Below are 25,729 nucleotides of genomic sequence, written 5' to 3'. Positions count from 1 at the left end.
CAAGACTTATTATAAAGCTAGAGTAATAAAGACACTGTGATGTTGGTGTAGGAAAAACATATTGAGCTTCGACTGCAATAGAGTCCTGACGGGGACACATATGATCAATTGATTTTTTAGCAAAGGCTAAAACATAATTCAGGAGGGGAAAGGATAGTCTTTTCAAGAAATGTTGCTGGAACAATTGATGGATGTTTGCGTGTAAAGTAATGAGTCTTAATGCCTGTCTCACACTATAAAGAAAAATTAATTTGAAGTGGCTCGTAGACCTAAACATACAAACTAAAGCCATAAAATTTATAGACAAAATTATAAGAGAAGATCTTTGTGGCCTTGAGGTAGGCAGAGATTTTTTTAGGACACAGAAAGCCTGAACCAACCATAGAAGAAAAAATTGATAAATCAGACCGTATCAAAAGTAAAACTTTATTTTCTACAAAATACACTGTAAGAAATGAAAAGTTAAGCCACAGGCTAAGAGGAAACATTTACAAACACACACATACTGTCTATATATCTATATATAGATACATATATACACACACACACACATACACACACATATATATGACTTAAATCCAGAATATGTGAAACACTTTAAAATTCAGTAATATGACAAATGGCCCAGTTAAAAGTGAGCAGAAGTTTGCATAGACCCTTCACAGAAGAAAATATATTTGAATGCCTGAAAGCATATGAAAAGGTGCTCAACATCATTAGTTACCAGGGAAGTACAAATTAAAACCACAATGAGATACTACTTCCTACCCACAAGAATAGCTAAAAATTAAAAAAAAAAAAGACAATTCCGAGTATCGGTGAGGATTTGAAACAACTAGAATTAATGTATGTTGCTGGTGGCAGTGTGAAATGGTACCGCCACTTTGGAAAATGATTGGTCAGTCTCTCCTAAAGTCTCTCCATCCTCCTCTTTGGTGTTTATTATCTAAGAGAAACGAAAACATATGCACAAAAAGACCACCTCAATGTTCATGGTAGCTTTATTCATAATAGCCAAAAAACTGGAAACAACCCAGATGCCATCATCAGCAGGTGAATAGATAAACCATGGATAAACAGTGAATTATCGATACATGCAGCAATGTGAATGAATCTCAAAAACATGTTGAGTGAAAGTAAGACCCAGAAGAGAACTTACTGTATGGTTTCATTTATACTGAAGTTTTAGAATAGGCAAAACTAATTTATAGTAATAGAAATTAGGTCCGTGGTTGGCTGGGGTGGGGGTGTGTGGAGATTGACTGAAAAAGGACATGAGAGGGATGATGGGAATGTTTTTTTCTTGATTTGGCGTGGTGACTACACAATAGTGTACATTTGTCAGAACTCATTGAACTCCTTGAAAATGTACACTTCAAATGTGTGCATTTTATTGTGAGTAAATTATACCTCAGAGTTGATTTTAAAAAATACTGTACGGGTCAGCACTCTGGATTTGACAAAAGATGTGTGCATGCCAAATTTGGTTGAGGTCAGCCAGTTTCTAACAGCCGATCTATACCCCACTCGTGTATACTCTGCAAGAGGGCCTGGCCTGTAATAGGTCTTCAGATTCTGTTCAATGAATGTTGCAGCTCCCTTGCAAGAAAATATCCCATCCTTTATCCTGCAGTTTTCTGACTCCAGTCATTTTTATGGAGTTAATTATTTGGTTTCTCCTGGCCCTAGTACCTTGAGTACAAATCAGTCCATTCATTCATTCAAATAGTTACTGAGCATCTACCACATGTAAAACCCTGACCAAATAAAGTACTTGCTAACTGTCAGTTGATGATTTTATATATATATATATATATATATATATATGAAAATTACATTTGACTTATAAAAGCAGAGGCTTGGTAAGCTCTTCTTGCTTAGAATGTTTCAGTTACTATTTCTTTGTCTTGAGCATTTACAGTCTGCTATCTGTGGAAAAATAGCATAGGCTTAATAACAGACTCTTTACATAGTAACTTCTCAGATGAGAGGAAGCAAAACATTTCAGAATATCATTCAGTTATAGCTGCAGAAATGGCAGATTTCTAGTCAGAGTCTGTGAGGGAGGAGGGGACTGACTTAATTGTGTTGCTGGTACCAAATTGCTTCTTGGTCTTATAGTGAGTCTGCAGCTGTATGTTGTCGTCATCAAATTTGGTTATGGCTGTGTACTTTTATAGGTCACCAAGCAGAAGTATTACATGGTTTTCCAACCAGAACTTTAAAAAGCACTGGTTATCATTCTGTACTGATAATTGTTCCTTTCCTGACTTTGATCGGGCTGCCCTGAATTCTCCAAATAGCCTTCTTCCTCCCCTTCCCTAAACTATGTCCTTTCCCATTTTAAAAGTTAGCCTAAGGCTTAACACCTTTACAAAACAACTTTCTTTGATTAATACACTCTCAAACTTGTTTTCAGACTCTCCTCTTCCCATGGTACCCTCTTATTATTTCTCTCTCTCTCTCTTTTTTTTTGTGGCGGGGGGCCTCACCATGTGGCATGCAGGATCTTAGTTCCCCGACTAGGGATCAAACCTGTGCCCCCTGCAGTGGAAGCGCCGAGTCCTAACCACTGGACCATCAGGGAATTCCCTCATTTCTCTTTTTTTACTTAGCATTTCTTTTTTTCACCAAGACCTTTTCTTCCTATTAACGTTATAGTTCATTGGGGGTGGGGGGTGGCAGCTGTACCATTTTCTCTCTGTGTATCTAATATAAGATCTGTACCAAGTGGGTTTAATAAATAAAACAAAGATTGATGGTACATTCTACTGTGAAGGTAAGTAACACGCAACTCAGATTCCATAATGGTGAAAAGCACAGTACTTTAGATAACTGTGGACCTAGGTCTTTTCTCCACCTTTTGTTGGCACCCTTCCCTAGGAAGGAAGCCAGGGAGATTAAGAGTTGCCTGTATCTGATAATAGCCCAGAAACTTAAGAGCAGGCAGTTCCCACAGCAGCAATCTGAGTCCAGTAAGAGAGCTTAATGAACTGCCTGTACCTGTACAGTCATCAGAGTTTGTCTCTGTGCTGAGATATCAGAGGCACTGAGTGAAAGAAAGTTAACAGGAGTATGAGAATGAGGAAAAAAAAAAGTGGGCGTTGGAATTGCATACGTGTGTAATCTTGGTAGTTTATTTTAATTTGGAAAGATCTGTTATGCTCATTGACACGTTTGTCTGATTAAAATTGTTTCTACTTACGCCTGTGCTAAAATTAGTATCATACTAAAGAGAGGACTGTGGTTTGTCTGCCTTTCAGAATATATTATTTCAGATACCTTTTATCTTTGAAGGATTCAGAATCTTATTTAGTCATTTCACTGTCTAAGATTAAATTTACTTTCATTTTACATTCTCACCAACAGTGCACAAGCATTCCAGTTTCTCCACATCCTTACCAGTGCTTGTTATTTTTTTCGTAGTAGACATGCTAATGGACATGAGGTGGTAGTCTTTTACATATTCAGTGTTTTCATCTATGACTGGTAGGTAGCATAATGTCGCCTCTATAGTTCTTATCACAGTACTGTTTTCCCCCCCGACACTTATCAGTCATATCTGAAGTGCTTATTTTTTTACTTGTTACCAAAAGAGCCATAAGGGCAGGGACCTTGTCTGTCTTCATCACTAGTATCTCTAGGGCTGAGACAGTACCTGACACATTATCCTTGTTTAGCGAGTATTTGATGAATGAATGAATGAATGGAAAGCAGAGAGGCTTAGTGTAGTGGTTGAAACAAAAGACTTTGGCATCAGACAGACTTGGGTTTGAATCCTGGTTTCCTTATTTACAAAATGCTTTCCTCATAGGATTGTGGTGAGATTAAATGAGATCACATATGTAAAACCCTCAGTACAGCACCTGGTACATTGTAATTATCTGGTAAGTGGCAGCTATTATTGTTAGGGAGAGGTCAGCTGGCCAATGGGGCATAAGTAGGCTTGGGGCTTAAAAAAACCCTCATTTTGTCACTAATAAGATGTGACATTTTAAAAAGAATTTTATTTATTTATTTGGCTGTGTCGGGTCTTAATTGCAGCGCACAGGCTCTTCTCTGCGGCATGCGGGCTTCCCTCTAGTTGTGGCACGTGGGCTCTAGAGCTCTCGTGCTCAGTATTTGCATCGCATGTGGGATCTTAGTTCCCTGACCAGGGATTGAACCCGCGTCCCCTGCATTGGAACGCGGATTCTTAACCACTGGACCACCAGGGAAATCCCATAAGCGGTGCAATATTGATCAAGTTGTCTAACCTCTTTAGTCTGAGTTCTTTTCCCCTGTAAGAGCATTAATCCCAAAAGGCCTTCTGTGATTTTCATTTGATCCTTACATTTGTCACTATGTTCACTCCAGCAGTCATTACCATTTCACACTGTCTCAACTTTAATTACAGTAGGAGATTGTTCACCCAGAGTCTGAATCTGAGAGCATCTAAATGATAGAATTAATTTTTAAAAATTTATTTATTTTTATTTTTTAAATTTTTGGCTGCATTGGGTCTTCGTTGCTGTACGCGGGCTTTCTCTAGTTGCAGCGAGTGGTGGCTATGCGTCATTGAGGTGCGCGGGCTTCTCATTGTGGTGGCTTCTCTTGTGGAGCATGGGCTCTAGGCGTGCGGGCTTCAGTAGTTGTGGCACGTGGGCTTCAGTAGTTGTGGCTCGTGGTCTCTAGAGCGCAGGCTCAGTAGTTGTGGCGCACGGGCTTAGTTGCTCCGCAGCATGTGGGATCTTCCCAGACCAGTGATCGAACCCATGTCCCCTGCATTGGCAGGCGGATTCTTAACCACTGTGCCACCAGGGGAGTCCTGTCTTATTTGGTTTTATTTGTTGATGGAATAGTTGTTTTTGCATGTACATGTTGCTCAGTGTCACCACCCTAAATCAGTTAGAGACAATCCTGGAATGGTCCTCGTACATGAGTCCCTATGAGCTTTTCTTAGGGAGTCACTGCTGCTAGCCCCAAGAAAGTATAGGCTGCCTTCAAGGAGAAGCTCCTTTGGCTTCATTAAGGGCAAATAACCTGGTTAGCTTTTGCCACCAAACTCCCTTGTCTCTTCAGAGGTGCTTTCTGGGGGTCTGTCTCCAAGTAGGAATCCTAAACACTTTCCCCACTGAAGAAATATTACAGTTGGTGGTTAGACTCCCAGATGAAACACACACACACACACACACACACACACACACACACACACACACACACACACACGTGTAAACTTATTTATCTATTAGTACATTAGTCATGTGGAAGACTTTCTGTAATTTAGATCGCTATTTAAACGTTTGTTTAGTGGAAAGAGTATGGGCCATGGAAGCCACTTAATGGTTGTGTGACCCTGAGCTAGTATCAACTTCTCTGGGCCTGTGCCCTTATCAGTAAAAGGGGGGATATATTTCTCTTGTAGAAATAATAACAAGATTAAGTGATGCAATGTAGGTGTAGCCCCACAGATGTTGGTACTGTCTATCGGTCCTGTTTCCATTCTGTTTTTCAAATAACTGAGTAAAATCTCTTTGAACGTAACTTGGTTTGTTAGTGCCTTTATCAAGATTGCTTAGTCACATGCCCCAGGGATTGACAGTGGAATTTGTTTTTCTTTCTTTATTAACTACAAATGCTATTAGAAATGTATTCTTGGGACTTTCCTAGTGGTCCAGCCGTTAAGACTCCATGCTCCCAGTGCAGGGGGCCTGGGTTCTATCCCTGGTCAGGGAACTAGATCCCGCATGATGCAACTAAGAGCCCGCATGCTGCAACTGAAGATCCCGCGTGCCGCAACTAAGACCCAGCGCAGCCAAATAAATAAATAGATAAATTTTTTTTTAAGAAAGGAAGTTTATTCTTGTTTAGACTTTGGAATGAGAAAGCTTTTTTAAAAACAGAATTAAATGGGTTTGCTTTAGGCATCTTTCTGAGATCTAGCCAGTTTGGACAGGAAAATTAGAATTGCTTTCATAGTAGAATTCCCACCTGGGGCATAGTTGGCAATAAGAAAGGTTGTGCGATCACATTCCTTATCAGGTGTTCAGTAAAGTTTATTGTTACCTGAAAAACTTGAGGAAGGTCCCTACTCCTTGCCTTTCAGTCAAGAAGCTGATTGTGGGTTAGAAGATGAGTAAATGAAAATTAATCTGACTTTGGCAATTGGAGAATGAGAAAAATGCTTACCCCCAGGCATCTAGGCTTGTTTCAGCTTCCCAGAGAGCTCCTCAGAGGTCATCACCCATTGGTAGTAAGCATTAAAAACAAAACAAAACAAAAAAAACTGTAGGTGAAGCCTGGACTAAGTAGGGTAATTTAAAAGATTTTAGATTGGTAATGGAATGCAGACATGATTTTTACTGGCCAGAATCAATTTTGGTTTTACTTATCTAAAATTCCTCTTGGTAAAAATTATTATTCTCTTTCAATCCAGTCTCTCCAGAGTAGCAGGAATGATCTTAAAAACATAAACTGAATCATGTCACTTCTCTGCTTAAAACCCTCACCTCCAACCATTTCCCATGACACTTAGAATAAAATCCAGATTTCTTCCCGTGACCTACATTGCACACATGCTTTATCTATGCTGACCTCACCACCTAGTCCCTTCCCCCTTCAGTCAGTTACATTATCATCCCTTGGTATGATGATAGTTGTTCAGCTTTCCTTATCACCATGTTTACAAAGTAGATTCTTTTTGCTCATAAAGTTCCTTCTTTGATTTCTTTGTAACTTGGAGAAGTTTGTAATTAGTTTTCTACTTGATGGCTTGCTTACTTACTTGTTTTTGTCTTTCTGTGCTCTGAGATTATAAACCACATGAGGGCAGGGACCATGTTTTATCTTTTTTTGTCTAGTACATGCTGGCACGTGGTAGGTTTTTAATATATATTTGTTGAATGAATGACAGTTTGATAATTTCTGCTATATAGGGAAATGGATACTTTAGTTCATAAAGGAACAGACATTTTCCTTTTGATCTGACAGTCTGTAAGATGATAAAGGTCAGCATGGGAAAAAAAGAAATGATTTGTTTCTCTGGGTTGAATCTTTCAGAATTAATTTAGATGGTGCCTGGGTACCTTTTCCCGATTGGCTAGAGTTGGATTAGATCTCCCTCTTGTTTGGTCTGTGACACTGTGTGCTTGCCTCTTTCATAAAACAGATTACTACTGTATTCTTTGAGGGAGAGAGAATTTAGTTTATCATTGTATCCTCAGAACTCAGGTTGGTGCCTGGAACCTGCTAGATGTGCTCGATAAGTATTTGTTCAGTGAGAAATAATTGTTAAATTTGAGATACATATTAAGAAATGAACAGTTTTTATTCTGGTAGATTATGGAGCTCATTGGTTCCAAGAATCACTTTGTTTTTCAGGTTCACCAGATCATGACATAAGTTAAAAAAAAAATTAAGTCTTTATAATGGACCATTTCAAACACATGTAAAAGTAAAGAGACTAATAAAATCAACCACCACCATGGACCTATCACCCAGTTTCAACAATTATCAACACATGACCAATCTTGTTTAACCTTGCTCCCCTCTTCCGCCTCAGTATTTAAAAACAAATCCCAGACATTATATCATTTCATCTGTAAATACTTCAGAAGGGTATAATCAGTTTAAGAACTAGTTAACTTTTGGAAAAACCTGATAGAAAAATTCCATTTGCCTCCTTGAATCTAATTGTAGATGCCAGCTGGTGAAATTCCATGTGCTAAACCACTCCCAAGGCCTGACTCACTATTGAAAGCATATACTCAATTGTAATTGCTGAGATAGCCGCAGTTTGCTGGAATATGTTATCGTGGTAAAGTATGTTTCTATTGGATATAGAGAGATTACCAATAAGTGAAAACTCGTTAAGTCAGAGATAAGTTTTTTCCTTTAGACATGTGTAAAGATAGATGATACTTTTGACACTGTGCATTACAAGCCTTTGAGATTTCGTCTGGAAAATGAAGATGAAATATGGTTTGTGGATTAATAGAGTAATTTCCCATAGTACTTTGTGGCTGGATTCTTGAGAGTCACAATTGGTGGTACAATGAAAAGTAAGAGTGCTGGAAGACTCAGAACTAGAAAGACTCCGTCGTGGAGGGGTTAGAACTTGGGCCAGCAGAAAAGACACGTGGCTTGGAAGTGGTTATGGTTAGATTTATTCTAGAAGTTAAAGTTGTAACTTAGATCTCTGTAAATAGCCTAGGTGAAATAAAATTTCCTTTGGGACAGGAAGAGAAGGCACTGTTTTCTTTCAGCAAATATTTTAAAGGATTAAGTACTACCTTTTAAAAATTTGGAGGTTGGCATTGAGTGAATGGTTGGACTAGAACAGTGTTTTCCCGTGATTCCAAGTTTTTTTGGTGGAAAAGAGATGAAGGGGGGATGTAAATGATCATAACTGCCTTTAACTACTTTTCTTTAACCAACCACGTAAGAGAACAAGACTGATTCTAAGAGGCTACAAGTCCCAGCCCTGCAAGGACCACAACCTTGCTTTCTCCTTAGCCTGAAGCACTAGGTGAGTCTTCTGTATGTTAGATTGGTAGGAGGTGGTGGATATGGCGGTCGTAAGTTAATTCCAGGCAATTTATTTTGAAAATCTGCTCTTTTATTCTTGCCTTTGTTCTCCCATAACCCTTAATTCCTCTAGTAAAGTACTTAGCATACAATACCTTGAATAGGGATTTTGTCATAATCATCTGTGTATCCTTAGCATCTAGCACATGGTCACTTGGAAAATATTTGTTGACACATGATGATCCCTTTCCAGCCCTGAGATGATGTGATTTTGCGATTTCTCCCATAGCCTTGACTCAGAATGTGGGTGTGGTACTAGTTCTGTGTAGGCTCCTCTCTTTATTGTTCTCTCTAGATGCATTTGTTCTCAGGCTCTGGACCATTCTCTTCTTTTGGGACCTTCCAGGGAATAGAAGGAGAGAAAAATTTGTGTTTAGAACAAGAGGAGTATGTGAGACTGAAGATGGTAGTGTTAGGATCACTGAAATCCTCCAGCTGCCATCGGGATGAAGAACTCAGTGTTGGCTGAAGAATTCAGATGCCAGGAGCTTATTGTATTTTATTATTTTATTATTGTTATTTTCTTATTCCTCCTCACTGTGATTTGACCCCCTACTTATAACTGTAGGGTGGAATGAATTTAGTCCTGATTTTCAGGCTTTAAAGGATACAGTCAGTCATTGAGAATTAAACAGCATCAAACTATGAGTATTTTTTTTCGTGTATATTGTAACTGCTAAAATTAATTTGTTATGAAATGGTAGCATCTAGGCCAAACTAACCTATAGTTTATCATCTATTACAAGACAGTAAAATGGAAATGCTTTTAAAAACCATTATTTCATCAATCTAACCCTGTTTACTTGGAAATGTTGGAAGGCCAACTATCTCAAACAACATACACAAAACTAAAAGTGAACTATTCATTTTCTTCTCTAAACTTAATTTTTTCCACCCGCAGCTTTCCCTGTTTTATTTGACGACAGTCCTACTCCTTTAGTTGCTCTGATCAAAACTTTGGACTCTCATTTTTCTCTCATACCCCACATCCAGTCTGCCATGAAAACTTAACTGGGCCCACGCTCAAAATATATCCAAAATCAGCCACCTCTCACCTTCTCTGCTGCTACCGCTGTGGTCCAAGCCACTGTCCTCTCTTGCCCGGATTATTGTAGTGCCTCCTAACTGACCTCCCAGCTTCTACCCTTTCCTTTGTTTTCAACACAGCAGCCTGAACCATTCATTTTATACCTAAGTCAGATCATGTCACTCCTCTGTTCAAAAGCAGTGGCTCCAAGCCAAGGAATGTAGGCAGCCTCTAGAAACTGGAAAAGGCAAGGAAACAGATTCTCCCCAAGAGTTCCAGAAAACAATTCATCCCTACCAACACCTTGATTTTAGCCCATTGAGACCTGTGCCAGACTTCTGCCCTTCAGAACTGTAAGATAACAAATTTTTGTTTCTTTTAAGCCACTGAAAAAAAAAAAAAAAAAAAGCAGTGGCTTCCCTGCATTGGCCCCCGCCGTTCCACTCCGAGTAGAGAATCCTGTAAGGCCTTATATTATCTGGTCTTCTAGTAACCTCTCTGACCTTACTTAACTATATCCCCCTTGCTCCCTCTGCTGCAGACACACTGTCTTTCTTGCCGTTCCTTGAACATGACAGTCCTGCTTCTGTCTTAGGGCCTTTGCATTGGCTGTTACCTCTTTCTGGAATGCTCGTCCTCTAGATATCTGCATGGCTGAATCTCTCAAGACTGTCGAATCTTTGCTTGTGTCGCTTTCTCAGTGAGCCTCTACTCTGATCATCTTATTTAAAAATTGCAAGTCCTCTTCCCCCAACACTTCTTAGTCCCTTTTTTTCTGATCTACTTTTTCTTTTTCTTCCCTAAAGCATTCATTACATTTTAAGATCTTTGTATTTTACTTATTATATTTATTATTTTATTATCTGTCTCTCGCTATTAGAATATAAGCTCCACAAGAGCAAGGATCTATGTCTTTCTAGATAACTGATGGGTCTTTTGCAACTACAGTGCCTGGCACGTAGTAGGCCATCACTAAATAAATGAATAATCACTAATAAATAAACGAATTGTGAGCTATTGAACTGTTTCTTTTACTTAAATCCATGCTTTGCAGTACCTAGAGCCGATACCAACAAAGCAGTTTATATGTTTGAATACACCACCAATAGCAACTCTTCATGGTCATTCTGAAAGATAGGTGGTATTATCCATCTATTATTTTTTAGTGTCTCTGAGCCTCAGAGAAGCTAAGCAACTTATCCCTAGATCATATGGCTAATAAAGGTAGGAGCTGACATACAAATCCAGATCTGACTCCAAAGCCTACATTCTCTGCTGCCATATTATATCTCCTTAAACCATTCATTCAACAAATATTTATCAAGTGCCTACCATGTTGTAGGCACTGTTGACAAATAGCAATTTATTGTGGGATACTAACAAAAGTATTTTAAATTTTGTCATTTTTGTTGTGTTCTTCTTGAGCACTGAGAAGTTTAATGTATTTATTTTATTTATCTGCAAGCTCTGCTTAAATGCAGGTAGAAATAAGCATGAAAATGCCTAGGGTAAAACTTTGGTTATCCAGAGATCAACTTTCAGTCATTTTCAAGCATCCAAAAGAGTTCTGAACGCAAAACCAAGAAAAAGAAAAGCAAGTGCCTTAGATAGTCAAGAAAGAACTTTTGAGCATTGTTGACAATTCCTGAGAAGACTTGAGGTACCAGAAGTGCTGTGAGTAGTCAGTTCTTCCAGGAATTGAAGGAGTGTGTTGATTAAACTGGCAGTGTCTGGTTATAAATAGATCAACATTTTTTGAGAAGAAAGCCAAAAAGCATAGATGAAAGGATATTAAGATGTGCAGAGAAGGCAGAATGGAGTGTGGTGGTAGTCATAGCGTGCAAGATTTGAAGTGACTAGTGCACTGAATGAGTGGTAGACTCGTGAGAACCACGGTGAAGAGCCAGGTGGTAGGACGCTTGTTGTGGGGTGGAGATGGACCAGTGCCACAGGAACACCTTCAAATGCAAAATGTTTTGAAGCCGTAGACGTAAGAATCCTCTCCTTGGAATGCAAATGAAAATCACAATGAGATACCACCCCTTCACATCCATTAGGATGGCTATTACCGAAAAACTGCAAGGAGGAGAAACTGGAACCCTGTGTATCACTGGTGTAAAATGGTGCAGCCACTGTGGAAAACAGTTTTGTGGTTCCTCAAAAAGTTAGACACAGGGGGCCCTCCTTGGTGGCGCAGTGGTTAGGAATCCACCTGCCAGTGCAGGGGACATGGGTTCGATCCCTGGTCCAGGAATATCCCACATGCCACACAGCAACTAAGCCTGTATGCCGCAGCTACTGAGCTTGCGCTCTAGAGCCTGCATGCAACAACTACTGAAGCCCGTGCGCCTGGAGCCCATGCTCTGCAACAAGAGAAGCCGTCGCAGTGAGAAACCTGCGCACCGCAAAGAAGAGTAGCCCCCGCTCGCCGCAATTAGAGAAAGCCCGCGTGCAGCCATGAAGACCCAGTGCAGCCAAAAATAAATAAATAAATTTATTTGTTAAAAAAAGTTAAACACAGAACTGCCATAGGTACAGCAATTCTACTTCTAAGCAAATGTCCAAAATAATTGAAAGAAGGGACCTAAACAGATACTTGTATAACAACATTCACGGGAGCATTGTTCATAATAGTTAAAAGATGGAAACAACCCAAATGTCCCTCCACTGATGAATGGATAAACAAAATGGGTTATGTACATACGATAGGATATTTATTCTGCCTTAAAAAAGAAGGAAATTCTGAAACAATCTACAACATGGGAACCTTGAAGACATTATGCTAAGTGAAAGGAGCCAGGCACAAAAGGACAAAAATTGTATGATTCCACTCATGTGAAGTACCTTGAATAGGTAAATTGAATAGGTAAATTCATAAAGACAATGTAGAATAGTGTTCCTGGGGTCTAGAGGGAGGGGAAATGGGGAGTTACTGTCTAATGAGTACGGAGTTCCCGTTTGGGATGATGAAAAAGTTTTGGAGGTGGATCGTCGTGATGGTTCCACAACATTGTGAATATATTTAATGCCACTGAATTTTACGGTTAGAAATGGTTAGAATGGTAAACCTTATGTATATTTTACCACACCTATACACAGAAGAACTCTCTCCTCACGTGCACGCGCGTGAGTGGGAGTGTGTACGGGGAGGGCACAAACGTGCCATGCCACACTGAAGGCTGGTCCCTCCCGCTCAGACGCGCCATTTCAGTGATGGTGAAGATGTGCTCTCTCCGGTAGTGTGATAACCAGCCAAGTCATTCAGCTGCAGCCACATTTGTAAGCACAGGAGAGCGATTCAGTCATTAAGAAAACGTTAACTTACAAGAAACTTGAAATCCTTTCTGGAAAGAAGTACTAGGGAACTGGGTGGGAAACAGACCTATTTTTCACTATATGCTCATTGTACTGTTAGGTTTTTTTTAAACCATAGTTACGTATTACCTATTTTGAAAAATAAAAATAATTTATTATGGGAGAAAAGCAAGGAATAATAAAAGAATTATTGATTTTATTCTGTTGAAGAAAATAGGAATGTACATGTTTATTTAAGACTTGCTGCGGCGGTGTCTGAGTTAGCTTTGAGGTCGAAACATAATTAGAACACTGATAGACCGACTCCTTTGTGAATCCACTCGTAATAGGGGCTTTGCTGCGGTTTACTCTCCACCAATACCACCACCTTACAGTATTAGGAGAGTCACATAAGAGAACAGATGTTCAAACAGCTGGATTTTGCTTTGCAGTTTCAAAAAGTGGTAACTATATCTGCCCATCCGGAGCTACATCTGAGTCTTAATACACAGTGAAATAGGAGATGCTTCCATTGCTTGTTATGGGGTGACGGCAGGGGAAGGTGAAACTGAGAGCTTTGATAGACTTGGAAACTCTTCTTATGAGTGGAGGGTTTGCGATTTTAGTTTTTTATTTGTAAAGTATTGTGTGTGTTCTAGTGCCTTACCAAGCATATGTTAGGTTGAATGCGGAATGCTGCAGCTGGGTTGACCAGCCGGGTCTTACTTATTCCCTCCCTCCCTCCCTCCCTCCCTCTATAATATATATGTGTATATAGTACCTATGGTATTGCTTCCTTTTTCCACTTGTCACCTTAATTAATTGTTATATTAACTGTAATTTTTGTATCCAAGTTAAATTGATAGTAGGAAAGGAAGGGCTTTTGGTGCATGTGAAAGGCAGCAGGTTTCTAGTCTCTTCTAGAGGAGGTTATAGACGCACTCTGGGAACGCAGTGGTCTTTCTCGACTCCCCTTTTGAGACTCTAGTAACTCCAGCCAGTACCGGCACTTCGAGGGGGCTGCATGGACTGACATTTCTGACTCCCTTACTTGTTCCAGGAGGCCCACTCCACTTAATACTCTATCTTTGGAAGTAGAAGAAAGAGCAAATAGAGGAATCAGGCAAAATGAGGTTAAGATATTTTTTTTAGGTGTTCAGTTTGAGGAGGTATGTAACCATACCTTGTAGAGGCTGATTGCTTAAAAACCACAGTTCATTTATTTAATTGGGAATTGTTTTTCTCCTCCTTTTTTGATATCAGAGTCAAACCTTTATATTGATTTTTCTTTCCTCTTTCCTCCTTTTCCTTTTTTTCCCTTCCATTTTATTTTTTGTTACTTTCCTTTTATTTTTTGCATCTCTTCCCTGCAAATTAAAATGAGACAGTAGAATTCGTTCAGAAGAAATATTTGTTTGAAAGAAGACCCTGAATTCTATGAAATTGCTTTTTAAATATTTTCTAATTTCTCTTGTGATTTTTATCATTTATTTATTTATTTGTTTGCATCGGGTCTTAGTTGTGGCAGGTGGGCTCCTTAGTTGCAGCAGGAGGGCTCCTTAGTTGTGGCACATGGGCTCCTTAGTTGCGGCAGGCAGGCTCCTTAGTTGTGGCATGCAGACTCTTAGTTGCAGCATACATGTGGGATCTAGTTCCCTGACCAGGGATTGGACCTGGGCCCCCTGCATTGGGAGCTCGGAGTCTTAACCACTGTGCCTCCAGGGAAGTCCCGAAATTGCTCTTTTTGTGTGTGTGTGAAGTTTATATTTTAGAAGGTAAGGATAATGTCATCTTAGATTGTAAAAATTATTCCCATACCCTTAGGGATGTAAGAAAAACCTTTTAAAGCTAAACTTCTAGCAAAGATTCTACAGGTTATTGAGCCAAAAGCATTGAAAATAACTGCTATAGTCTTCTACTGCCTAAGTTTTTTTTTTTTTTTTTTTTTTTTTTGCGGTATGTGGCCCTCTCACCTTTGTGGCCTCTCCCGCTGGGGAGCACAGGCTCCAGACGCTCAGGCCCAGCGGCCACGGCTCACGGGCCCAGCCGCTTTTTTTTTTTTTTTTTTTTTTTTTGCGGTATGTGGGCCTCTCACCGTTGTGGCCTCTCCCGCTGCGGAGCACAGGCTCCAGACGCGCAGGCTCAGTGGCCATGGCCCACGGGCCCAGCCGCTCCGCGGCACGTGGGATCTTCCCGGACCGGGGCACGAACCTGCGTCCCCTGCATCGGCAGGCGGGCTCCCAGCCACGGCGCCACCAGGGAAGCCCACTGCCTAAGTTTTTAAGGGTCAGCATTTCCAAATCTTCAGGGCACACATCTAATTTTAAAATTCTTCTCAGGGAATGAATGTAGGTATTTAAACTTTTCTTCTGTTGTAATTTCCAAAACATTTTCTGTCTTAAAACAATGTGTTTAGTAGTATGTAGTAGAATAAATAAATTGGACTGGTAATGAGATTCTGGTCCCAGTCTTCCTGTTATCAAGTCATTGAACGCCTTCTGCTCTGGTTCCCCAACTGAAATTGAAGGGACTGGATGTGTGAGCGTCTGAGGTTTATTTGTGAAAATTTAGTCATTCCAGGTTTTATTAGCATTTTTCTAAAGCTGATAAAGTAAAAGATTAAAAAAACTTTGCTTATAATACTGTTCATATAAAAATATAATTTATTTCAATATAAAGTAAGTTAGACTTCGATTCTGAAGGGGCTTAGTCAGTGGATGACTAAAACAACCTTTTTATGAGATGATCTCATGTAGAAATCAGTTTCAAAATATATTCTCTGACACCTTGGAACTAAAACTCTAGGATCTCATTTTAGGTGAGATTAATAATTGTAAGAAATCTGTCATTAGCTTGTATCTTATTTCTATTCAGATATTTAAAAATAGTATCTCATCACTATTTAGTTGACTTTTTCTATTATGGCTTTCATTGAAATACTGTTGCTTTAGTCATTCTCCCTAAGTTCCTTTTCCTGAGAATAAAGGATTGAGCTCTTACCATTGCATAACGATCTAGAGAGTATTTTAAGCTTGGCATGTTCAAACCTGGCAGACTCGATTAATATTGGACAAACTAGCACATTAGAACACTTTTTTAAGTTCCAAGCCACAAATTGTGCTTTCAATGAACACGGACATGTATAAAATTAATACTCAAGCCTTGAATAGCATAGACATTCAAAAGGCCGGTTGCTGTGGGTGACTGATTTTCAGCGAGACTCCTGCTTGCCCTGCACATTTCTTCCTCTGCTTTAAGCAGTGCCAAGAGCAGAGTCAAGAGAAGGTCTGGTCCTTCGGTGCTCTGCTACCTTTTGTTTTCCGCAAAGAAAATGGCTGCTGTTTTACTTTTTAAACTCTTACCGTATGGAATGTTTCTATAAATAAACCTTGGATTTATGATTGGACTTCTAAATTTGTAACCTCTACCGCCTGTGACTGAAGCCAGTATAAATACCTATTTAAACATACATACTGCCTACAAAGTTGTGGCATCCGTTTACTGAGAAAGGTCACCAGCCATAATATCTAAATAGTCAATTCAGTTAATTTCTCCTGTGTCCATTTACATGGATGAGGACATCATTTTGTCATCAAGCAAAAACTAGTCAGCTGGTAGTGTTTGGTGAATCCACTTTGACTTTTTTGTGCATGAATTGTTGGTATAATTATGTAGCAGACATATTCATGAAGATGTAAAAGTGCATTAGATTTTTGACAAACTGAGTTGTTTAAGAGTACTAAATGAGCTCACTTTTTTTTTTTTTTGCGGTATGCGGGCCTCTCACTGCTGTGGCCTCTCCCGTTGCGGAGCACAGGCTCCGGACGCGCAGGCTCAGCGGCCATGGCTCACGGGCCCAGCTGCTCCGCGGCATGTGGGATCCTCCCGGACCGGGGCACGAACCCATGTCCCCTGCATCGGCAGGCGGACTCTCAACCACTGCGCCACCAGGGAAGCCCTGAGCTCACTTTTTAGAAGAATCCTATCGTTATTCATTTTGTAAATTTGAGTCAGTCGGGCCTTCAGTCGACAAGTGCATATAATGGGCACCTATTACATGCCAGACACTGTGCTAGGTCTTGGGATATATAGAGTTGTAGAAAAGGTGTTACCTGTTCAGACAAGTAAGAGGGAAAAAAAGGAAACCTGGGGACAGTAGAATGTTTTATCATTGTAATGGAAAAATGGACAAATGCCATGTAGGTGTGGCAGAGAGGCCAGTAGATTAACTCTGGAGAATTGGAAGAGGTTATGGAAAAATGTTTCAATTGAATCTTAAACAATATTAGTTACAATAATGGCTATATCTTATTGAGTGCCTACTGTATACTAGGACTAGTTAATGTTACCCACCAGGGAAAAGGTGGGGAAAACATTCAAGGCAGTAGGAGAAACAAAGGATCTATCAAAGATTGTGTATCCTAGAAGGAAGAAGTCTGGTGTGGCTAACGGGGATGGGGAGGGAGGTCAGCGGCCAAAGCAAAGGCTAGTCAGACTGGATGGGATCAGATTATGAAGGACCTCAGATAGAGTCTGTCTGTCCCTGCCACCATGTTTTTGTTCTCGTTTCCTTTCCTGAAGAACCTTTCTCCTCTCTTTGCCAATTTATTTTTTTTAAAGGTCCAGCTTTAAGGCACCTCTTCTGTAAAGCTTTCCTTTCCTTTTCCCAAAGGTTATTCATTTTTTTACTGAATGATTGCACAAAGAGAGTGTACCTCATAATAGGGCATTCCATTTCTTGAACCATTTCTTGGATTTAGTCTGATCTCCCCAACTAGTTTCTCAACTCCTAAAGGGCAGAGAATAAATCATGTTTAGCATCTACTATAGTGCTCAGCCCACCATGGGGACTTAAGAAATGTATAATGAGTGGATAAATATGGAGCATATATAGATATCAACCATTGAGACAGCCCAGCCGCAGTGGTTGAGATTGCCTACATTTATCTAAGAGGCATTTCTTAACACAAGTAAGAGCCATTTTCATAGGTATAGGCCAGTTGTCATTTGGATGTAAAATGAGTTAATAAGAGTATCTCATAGGGTTGTTGTGAGGATTAAATTAGTACATTTAAGCACTTAGAACAGTGCCTAGCATGTAGTAAGTATTCAATCAGTGTTACCTGTTATTTAACTCCACATATCTGGGCCTTTTTGCCAGTGACACTCAGCTACTGTTGTGGGTGTGGAGAGGATAGAAAGCAGATAAGAAACAGCTTCTTACCATTGAAACCAAATACGCTGTAGGAACTGGAAGAACTGCTTATATTGCATGAACTTTTATTTTTCTGTTTGTGTTTTAGTGATCGAAGGGTATGGTTGGCATGGAATTGAATTTCATCTGTCTGTGGGAATTGTAAAAAAAGGTAGGTCCCAGGTTTATTTATTCTTTCCTGCCTCCTTTTCTAAGGTGTTTGTTAGTATTTTCAGTTCTGCTGAGCTAGAATTGATCAGATTTGATTATTGTTTAGGGAAACACTCAGCATGGCCCTAGGATGGTCTGTCACCATGGTTTACCTAGTGTTGTGGACTACATCTAGTGTCTTGTCTGAGGGTATTGAATGCCAAGAAACAGCACAACCGATTTAAAATTTTGGTGGGTCATAGAACAGAACCATGAATTCACACACATGCACACACACACCATGACCCACTCCTTAGAGGGCAGAAGTTCTTGTATTGGAGCCATTATGTAAACCAGCTTGGGGTAGTGGGAGGTGACAGGCTAGCTAATTTTCTGGTCACTAAAATTCAGTAGCTTATGTGAATGGTAGACTAGATGCAATCAAAGGGCTTATCTTGACAGTAACCAGACCATCACTGACAACTATAAATTTTGTTACTGATGACAGAATCTGTCCATCTGTAACCACTAGAGTTTGTTTTGACACAGCATGCTTGTGTTCCTATCTTAAGCTCCAGAGTCTGAACAAAAGTACACCAGATATGACTTTGGCTTATATATCTCTCTTGTATCAGATGCCCACAAAAAAGAGCTATAGATGGCAGCTTCACACAGCTCTGCAAACCTATTTTTGGCAGAACATTTCCTGTCCAAGTAGGGACTAGTGCTGTTTCATGTAGTTTTAGTTTCCCGTAATCTTAGGTATGTGGAGACCCCATTGCTCATTGGTGCAGGAAACTTGGATCATTTGGAGAGTGAAATTGGTAGCCAAAAAAACCAATGGCAGTACTCCCCAACATCCTCCAACCAAGAGTCCTGTGAACTTGAGCATGGGGTTCTCTGGGTTGATGACAATCTTTGGACTCTTGCTGCACCTGCACTTAGAATAGAATAGCTTCTTGAGACTGGCTTCCAGTCTTTGTGGCTTCCAGTCACAAAGAACAGGAACTGCTAATATACTGCTACGGGGAAAAACAGTTGAGCCACTTCCTATAGCAGAAGGAACATGGTCCTTGGAACTGACACTGCTGCCTAGGAAGGGAGGTAGAGAGAGTAAAGTTTAACTTTTGCAAATCAGTGCCTTCATCATCATCTGGTGCCCTGAATTTTCAGAGTCTGATCTAGGTGTTCAGTGAGGAAATTATCTTTTTTCTATTTTCCTGCTATATATGGGGGTACAATGAGCAGGAACTGTTTTATGGAAATACTCTAAGAATTAATGGAAAGGAAAGAAAGGAACTAACATTTATTGAATGCCTAGTAAAGGTTTGGTATGGTACCATAAACTTTAAAGTTCATTGATATTACAATTTTTCAAGTCTAGATGGATAATATCGTGAATATCACTATCTTGAACTATTTTGACTTTTATTATAGCCACTTAGAGGAGATAGAATTATATATTAATACATGCTATTTCATTTGTATCTGCTAGAGCATTCTTTTATGAGGAAGAAAGAAAATACCTACATGACTTTTGAGTTTTTTTGTTTTTATTTTCTGGGCTTGCTACTGATTTAGCCAAAGTCAGAGAGGAGACTAGCAGGTCTGAAATTAGAGACACCTGTGCTGTTTTGGAAGCTGAGACTCTTGATCCAGGGTTCGCTGAAGTTGGTGCAGGGGAGGTCAGAGTAGGTTAATATTTTCATAGCTCAAAGCAAATGTGAATTGTGGTTGTTTATAGGTGCATTTTTGCTTGATCTTTGTTTGTAGTTACAAATGGGGTAAATAAAATACAATACTGCTGTTTTGGGTCCCTGAACCAATGCAAATTAATCTTCAAAAATACCAAAAAATTCCCCATGTGGATATTTTGACTGACTGAGGGAATTGACTGTTGCCATCAGGCTTGTAAAGAAATTAACATACATTTTTAAAAACAATTATATATTTGATTTTCTGCTTTTAAATTTCTTTAAATTCTTCTCATAGGAGGTACCATCTCTGTATCTCAGGCACATGCAAGAATGTGAGATCAGAATAAATTGTTACTCTTTTCTAGGGGATAGGAAATTAAGTCAAAGTGTTCCTTCTCCTTATTCCACGTTTAAGGGTTCCAAATCCATTGTCTTTCTACTCTTAAGATAGTAAGATTTTGTGGTCCTAGCCAGGTTTATAGAGAGTTACCCAGAGACACAATATTGTCCTTTATTGGGCTGAAATGAAAACATTAATATTTCTTAATCTATGAAACATTTCCTTTTTATTTTCTTGTCTGTCGAATGAATTACTGTACTTTTCCTCTTGGCTACTTCCTTTCTTTAGTCAGAAAAACTCTAATAATATAATTTTCCCTCCTTGCTTTAGCGAACAAATACCACTTAAAAAAAGAAAACAGCTTTACTGAGGCATAATTCATATACTGTAAAATTTGCCTTTTTGAGCTGTCTGACTCAGTGATTTTTATCAGATTTGTAGAGTTGTGTAATCATTATCACATGGCAGTGTTACTTTTCCAGCACCCCAAAAAGATCTCTTGTAAACGCCATTTTTTAACGCCCTCTAAAGTCATCCACAAATTTTGTTGTTGTGCATCAGATTTAATCTCCTTCCTATAAAGTTTCCCAGCATTCTATCCATGTCTTCTTCCCCCTTTTATTATTTTTTTTATTAAAAAAATTTTTTTTAGCATCTTTATTGGAGTATAATTGCTTTACAATGGTGTGTTAGTCCCCCTTTTATTTTTATATTAGTTTCTTATTGCACATCAAGAATATCATCCTTTTGTCATTTTAAGTCCATTCTCTCACCTCTTTTAAAAAAGTGTAATCTTTTTTAAAAAGAAGGGCTTTAACTTTTATTCAGAGTTATTCCCCTCCCCCCACCCCCCAAAAGCCTTAGGTCTCTCAGTAAAAGCTCTTGCGTTATTCTTGGTTTCTTGTGCACTTCACTTGTTATTTATTTATTTTTAAAGGAAATCATGTATCTGGTTATTTCTCTTTGTATATATAGATTAGATATTTGTCAATTTGGAGAATTCTGCTTGGTACAGGAGTGTTCAGATGCTTAGTAGATAAAATAAGGTAAATGAATATTCTGGTACTCGTGAGCTTTTAAAAATTTTATCAGCGTATTGGTTATCTGCAGTTGACCCTTGAACAACATGGGTTTGAACTGCATGGCTTCACTTATACGCAGATTTTTTTCAATAAATACGTATACTGGGACTTCCCTGGTGGCGCAGTGGTTAAGAATCTACCTGCCAATGCAGGGGACACAGGTTCGGTCCCCTACCTGCCAATGCAGGGGACACAGGTTCGATCCCTGGTCCGGGAAGATACCACATGCCACGGAGCAGCTAAGCCTGTGCGCCACAACTACTGAGCCTGTGTGCCACAACTACTGAAGCCCGCGCACCTAGAGCCCATGCTCTGCAACAAGAGAAGCCACCGCAACGAGAAGCCTGCATACCGCAACGAAGAGCAGCCCCCGCTCTCCGCAACTAGAGAAAGCCTGCGCGCAGCAATGAAGACCCAACGCAGCCCAAAAAAAAATAAGTAAAATAAATATATAAATAAAAAAATACGTCTACTACTGCACCATCTGTGGTTGGTTGAATCCTCGGGCGTGGGACCACAGGTGAAGAGGGCTGACTATGGGACTTGAACATCGCAGATTTTGGTATCTGTGGCAGGTTCTGGAACCAATTCCTTGGGATGGCTGTATTTCAACATAATAAATTATCCTAAAACTCAGTTTCAGCAGCTTGAAACAACAATAAATGTTATTGTACCCAGTTTCTGTGGCTCAGGAATCTGGGAGCATTTTAAGTGAGTGATTCTGGCTCATGAGGTTGCACTTATAATGTCTGCTGGGGCTGTGGTCATCTGAAGGCTTGACTGGGGCCAGTGGATCCACTTCCAAGGTTGCTCACTCACATGGCTGTTGGCAGGAGGCCTCAGTTCCTTAACAGATAGACTTCTCCAGAGGACTGCTTGAGTTTTGTCACAGCATGGCAGCTGGCTTCCCTCTAGAGTGACTAAGCTGAGAGAGTAAGGAGGAAGCCACAGTACCTTTTATGATTTCATGTCAGAAGTCACGTATTGTCACGTCTGTTACATTCTGTTCATTAGAAGAGAGTCACCAAGAACAGCCCACACTCAAGGGAGGGGGGTAGTAGTTTCCACCTTTTGCATGGAGGAGTATTAAAGAATTTGTGGGGGGCTTCCCTGGTGGCGCAGTGGTTGCGCGTCCGCCTGCCGATGCAGGGGAACCGGGTTCGTGCCCCGGTCTGGGAAGATCCCACGTGCCGCGGAGCGGCTGGGCCCGTGAGCCATGGCCAATGAGCCTGTGCGTCCGGAGCCTGTGCTCCGCAACGGGAGAGGCCACAACAGAGGGAGGCCTGCATACCACAAAAAAAAAAAAAAGAATTTGTGGGTATATTTTAAAGCTCCCACACTTGGTCTTTTAATGACTTTATTTTTGCCTATGGGAGTTCTGTAGCTACTGCCTTTGTCCTTTGTTTTCAGTAGAATTTAGTTTTTGTTTTATTGTTCATGTGTATGTCTATGTTATGTTTTAATTTCTTTTTGGTAATGGAAGCTTTAACATTTTAGTTAAAATGACTAAATAGGTTATAAATAAAACATGTGCTTTAAAGGTTGGATAAACCTTCTTCCCAAATTCAAATTTAGGGGATGAGAGTTTATGGTGTAGTTTACTGGTAGGTTTTTAAATTGAACAAATTTCCTGGTAACACAGGCTTCTGTGTTTCCCTTCTCAGGTTGTGAAGGAGTAGAATCTCTACTTGCTGTTGTCACTTCCACATCTCTTTCTACTTCTTAATCCACTGAGTTGTTCACTGCGCATGGGTGCCAGCCTGAGGGTGTGTGTATGTGGTGGGGGGGGGGAAGCTGAAGTCCAGCCTGAGCCCTGCTTATCAATCTGTGTGCCCACCCAAAGAAGGCACCCTTTATGAATTTGCATTTAGGTACCCTGTGGTCTCACTGAAGTCACCAGTCACTATTTTTTCCATATGCCAAATCAGTGAATACTTCTTTCTTTACATTAACTGGTTCATCAGGTATTTATTGAGCACCTTCGGTGTGCCAGGCATTGCTAGGGGCAGGACTCCTCTGAGGCATTTGGCACTGTTAAGGATTTTATTTTCTCAAGACTGTCCGCAGAAGATCGTATTCTTTCCACCTTCCTCTTTGGCTGCTGCTTCTCAGCATCTTTGGTAAGCTTCTTGTTCCCTGCTTAGCTCTCCGTTGTTGATAGCCCCTAGGTCTCTCTAGTCTTGGTTGTAGACTTTAGCTCTCATCACTCTCTACATTCTTTGAGGATCTCTGCATCAAAACCTCTGGTTTTCAGTCACTGCTTATTTGCTGTTGATTTCTAAGTAATTCCTTCACCCCAGACCTCTAACGAGTGCTAGACCTATTGATCCAGCTGCCTCCTGGGCATCTCCACATGGGTGTTCGTTCCATAGGTGCCTTAAACTTAACATGTCCAAACTTATCTACCTCTCCCCACCTCTACCACCTCCTGCACCTGTTTATCTCCTGTATCTGGTGAGTGCAACATAAATCATTTCTTCATTCATATTACTTGTGTTAGAGAACTGGAAAATAACTTAGACCCCTCCTGTTACCACCTCAGTTTAGGCCTATTTTTTTTTTTTTAAAAACAGCTTTACTGGGATAGAATTCAGATACCATACAAGTCGTCCAAATAAAATATACAATTTTGTAGTTTTAGTATATTCATAGAGTTGTACAACCATCACCACAGTTTTAGAACATTTTCATCATCCCTCGAAGAAACCCCATAGGTATTAGCAGTCATTCCCTATTCCCTCCCTCCTCTCAGCCTCTCCCTTCTCCCCGAGCTGTAATATAACCCCTAACCTACTCTGTAATTCGATAGATTGCCTATTCTGGACAGTTCATATAAATGCAGTCATAAAATGTGTGCTATTTTGTTACTGGCTTCTTTCACTTAGCATAATGTTTTCAGGGGTCATCTGTATTGTAGCATATATCAGTACTTCATTCTTTTTTATGAATGAATAATATTCCATTGTATGGATATACCACATTTAAAAAATAAGTGTATTAGTTGATGGACATTTGGGTTGTTTGTACTCTTCGGCTATTATGACTAATGCTGCTATGGCCATTTGTGCACAAGTTTTTGTGTGAATGCATGTTTTCATATTTCTTGGCTGTATACTTACAGGTTGAAGCCTATATTTTTTTATCCCTCTGTATTACTGCAGTAGAATTCTAACCAGTCTCCCTGCCTCTCGACTTGCCACCTCTTTAATTTGCCCTCCACTTTACTATCCAAGTGATCTTTCTGACATGGAGATTTAAGCACATCACTTCTCTACGTCTGTGTCTTATGTGGCTGTGCATTGCTTTCAGGATAAAGTTCAAACTCAGCTAAACACACAGGCCATTTATGATCTGGGTCCTGCCTTCCTGTTTTTTCTTGCCATACTTTTCATTCTTGTTAGCCTAACCTCAACTGATGTCAGGCTTTTTCCCATTAAGATATTAAAGCTTCTAGAATGGTTAATCACTCTCTTTCCATGGGAAATAACTACTTATTCTTCAGAAGTCAGCTCTGGTCCCATCTGTGGTAAACTTTTTATTATCTTTTGTTTTATTAAACACCCTTTCTCTCTGCTCTTATAGTACGTTTACTGTAAGTGCATACTTTTACATAATGCTTATCACACTGTTCTCTGGACATTGAATCTTTTTTTAAATTATGCAAATATAGCATTGGATTTATGCTTTTTAAAAATATTTTACTTTTTAAAATTAATTAATTTTATTTATTTATTTTTGGTTGTGTTGGGTCTTCGTTGCTGTATGCGCCCTTTCTCTAGTTGCGGCGAGTGGGGGCTACTCTTCGTTGCAGTGCACGGGCTTCTCATTGCGGTGGTTTCTCTTGTTGTGGAGCATGGGCTGTAGGCGTGCAGGCTTCAGTAGTTGTGGCACGAGGGCACAGTAGTTGTGGCTCGCAGGCTTAGTTGCTCTGTGGTACGTGGGATCTTCCCGGACCAGGGCTCAAACCCGTGTCCCCTGCATTGGCAAGTGGAATCTTAACCACTGCACCACCGGGGAAGTCCCGTGGATTTATTCTTCACAGAAATTTTTTTTTCTTTTCCATTTCGGTTTATTACAGGATACTGAATATAGTTCATTGTGCTATATAGTAGGACCTTGTTTATCTATTTTATGTATAGTAGTTTGTATCTGCTAATCCTAAACTCTTTAATTTATCCCTCCCCCACCTCCTTTCCCCTTTGGTAGCCACAAGTTTGTTTTCTGTGTCTGTGAGTCTGTTTCTGTTTCGTAAATAAGTTCATTCGTGTCATATTTTAGATTCCACATATAAGTGAATACCACATATGGTATTTGTCTTTCTCTTTCTGACTTACTTTAGTTAGTATGATAACCTCTAGTTTCATCCATGTTGCTGCAAAT

At 39.9% G+C, this 25,729-nt stretch overlaps 1 protein-coding gene across 4 annotated transcripts in view; it reads left to right on the top strand.

Moving 5' to 3' along the window:
• The window catches only part of MRTFA (myocardin related transcription factor A), a 205,537-nt gene that overhangs the window by 15,300 nt on the left and 164,508 nt on the right, over nt 1–25,729 (top strand). For all 4 annotated transcript variants that reach the window (XM_055085328.1, XM_055085326.1, XM_055085327.1 and 1 more), the window contains exon 2: nt 18,190–18,252. The gene's annotated coding sequence lies outside the window, so the exon portion shown is untranslated. The remainder of the gene's footprint in view (nt 1–18,189; nt 18,253–25,729) is intronic.

This window comes from Physeter macrocephalus, chromosome 6 (genome assembly GCF_002837175.3).
Source record: "Physeter macrocephalus isolate SW-GA chromosome 6, ASM283717v5, whole genome shotgun sequence".
In the NCBI taxonomy this organism is placed as follows: Eukaryota; Metazoa; Chordata; class Mammalia; order Artiodactyla; family Physeteridae; genus Physeter; species Physeter macrocephalus.
Note: the sequence above shows the minus strand (reverse complement) of the source record. Positions and strands in the feature narration are given on the sequence as shown.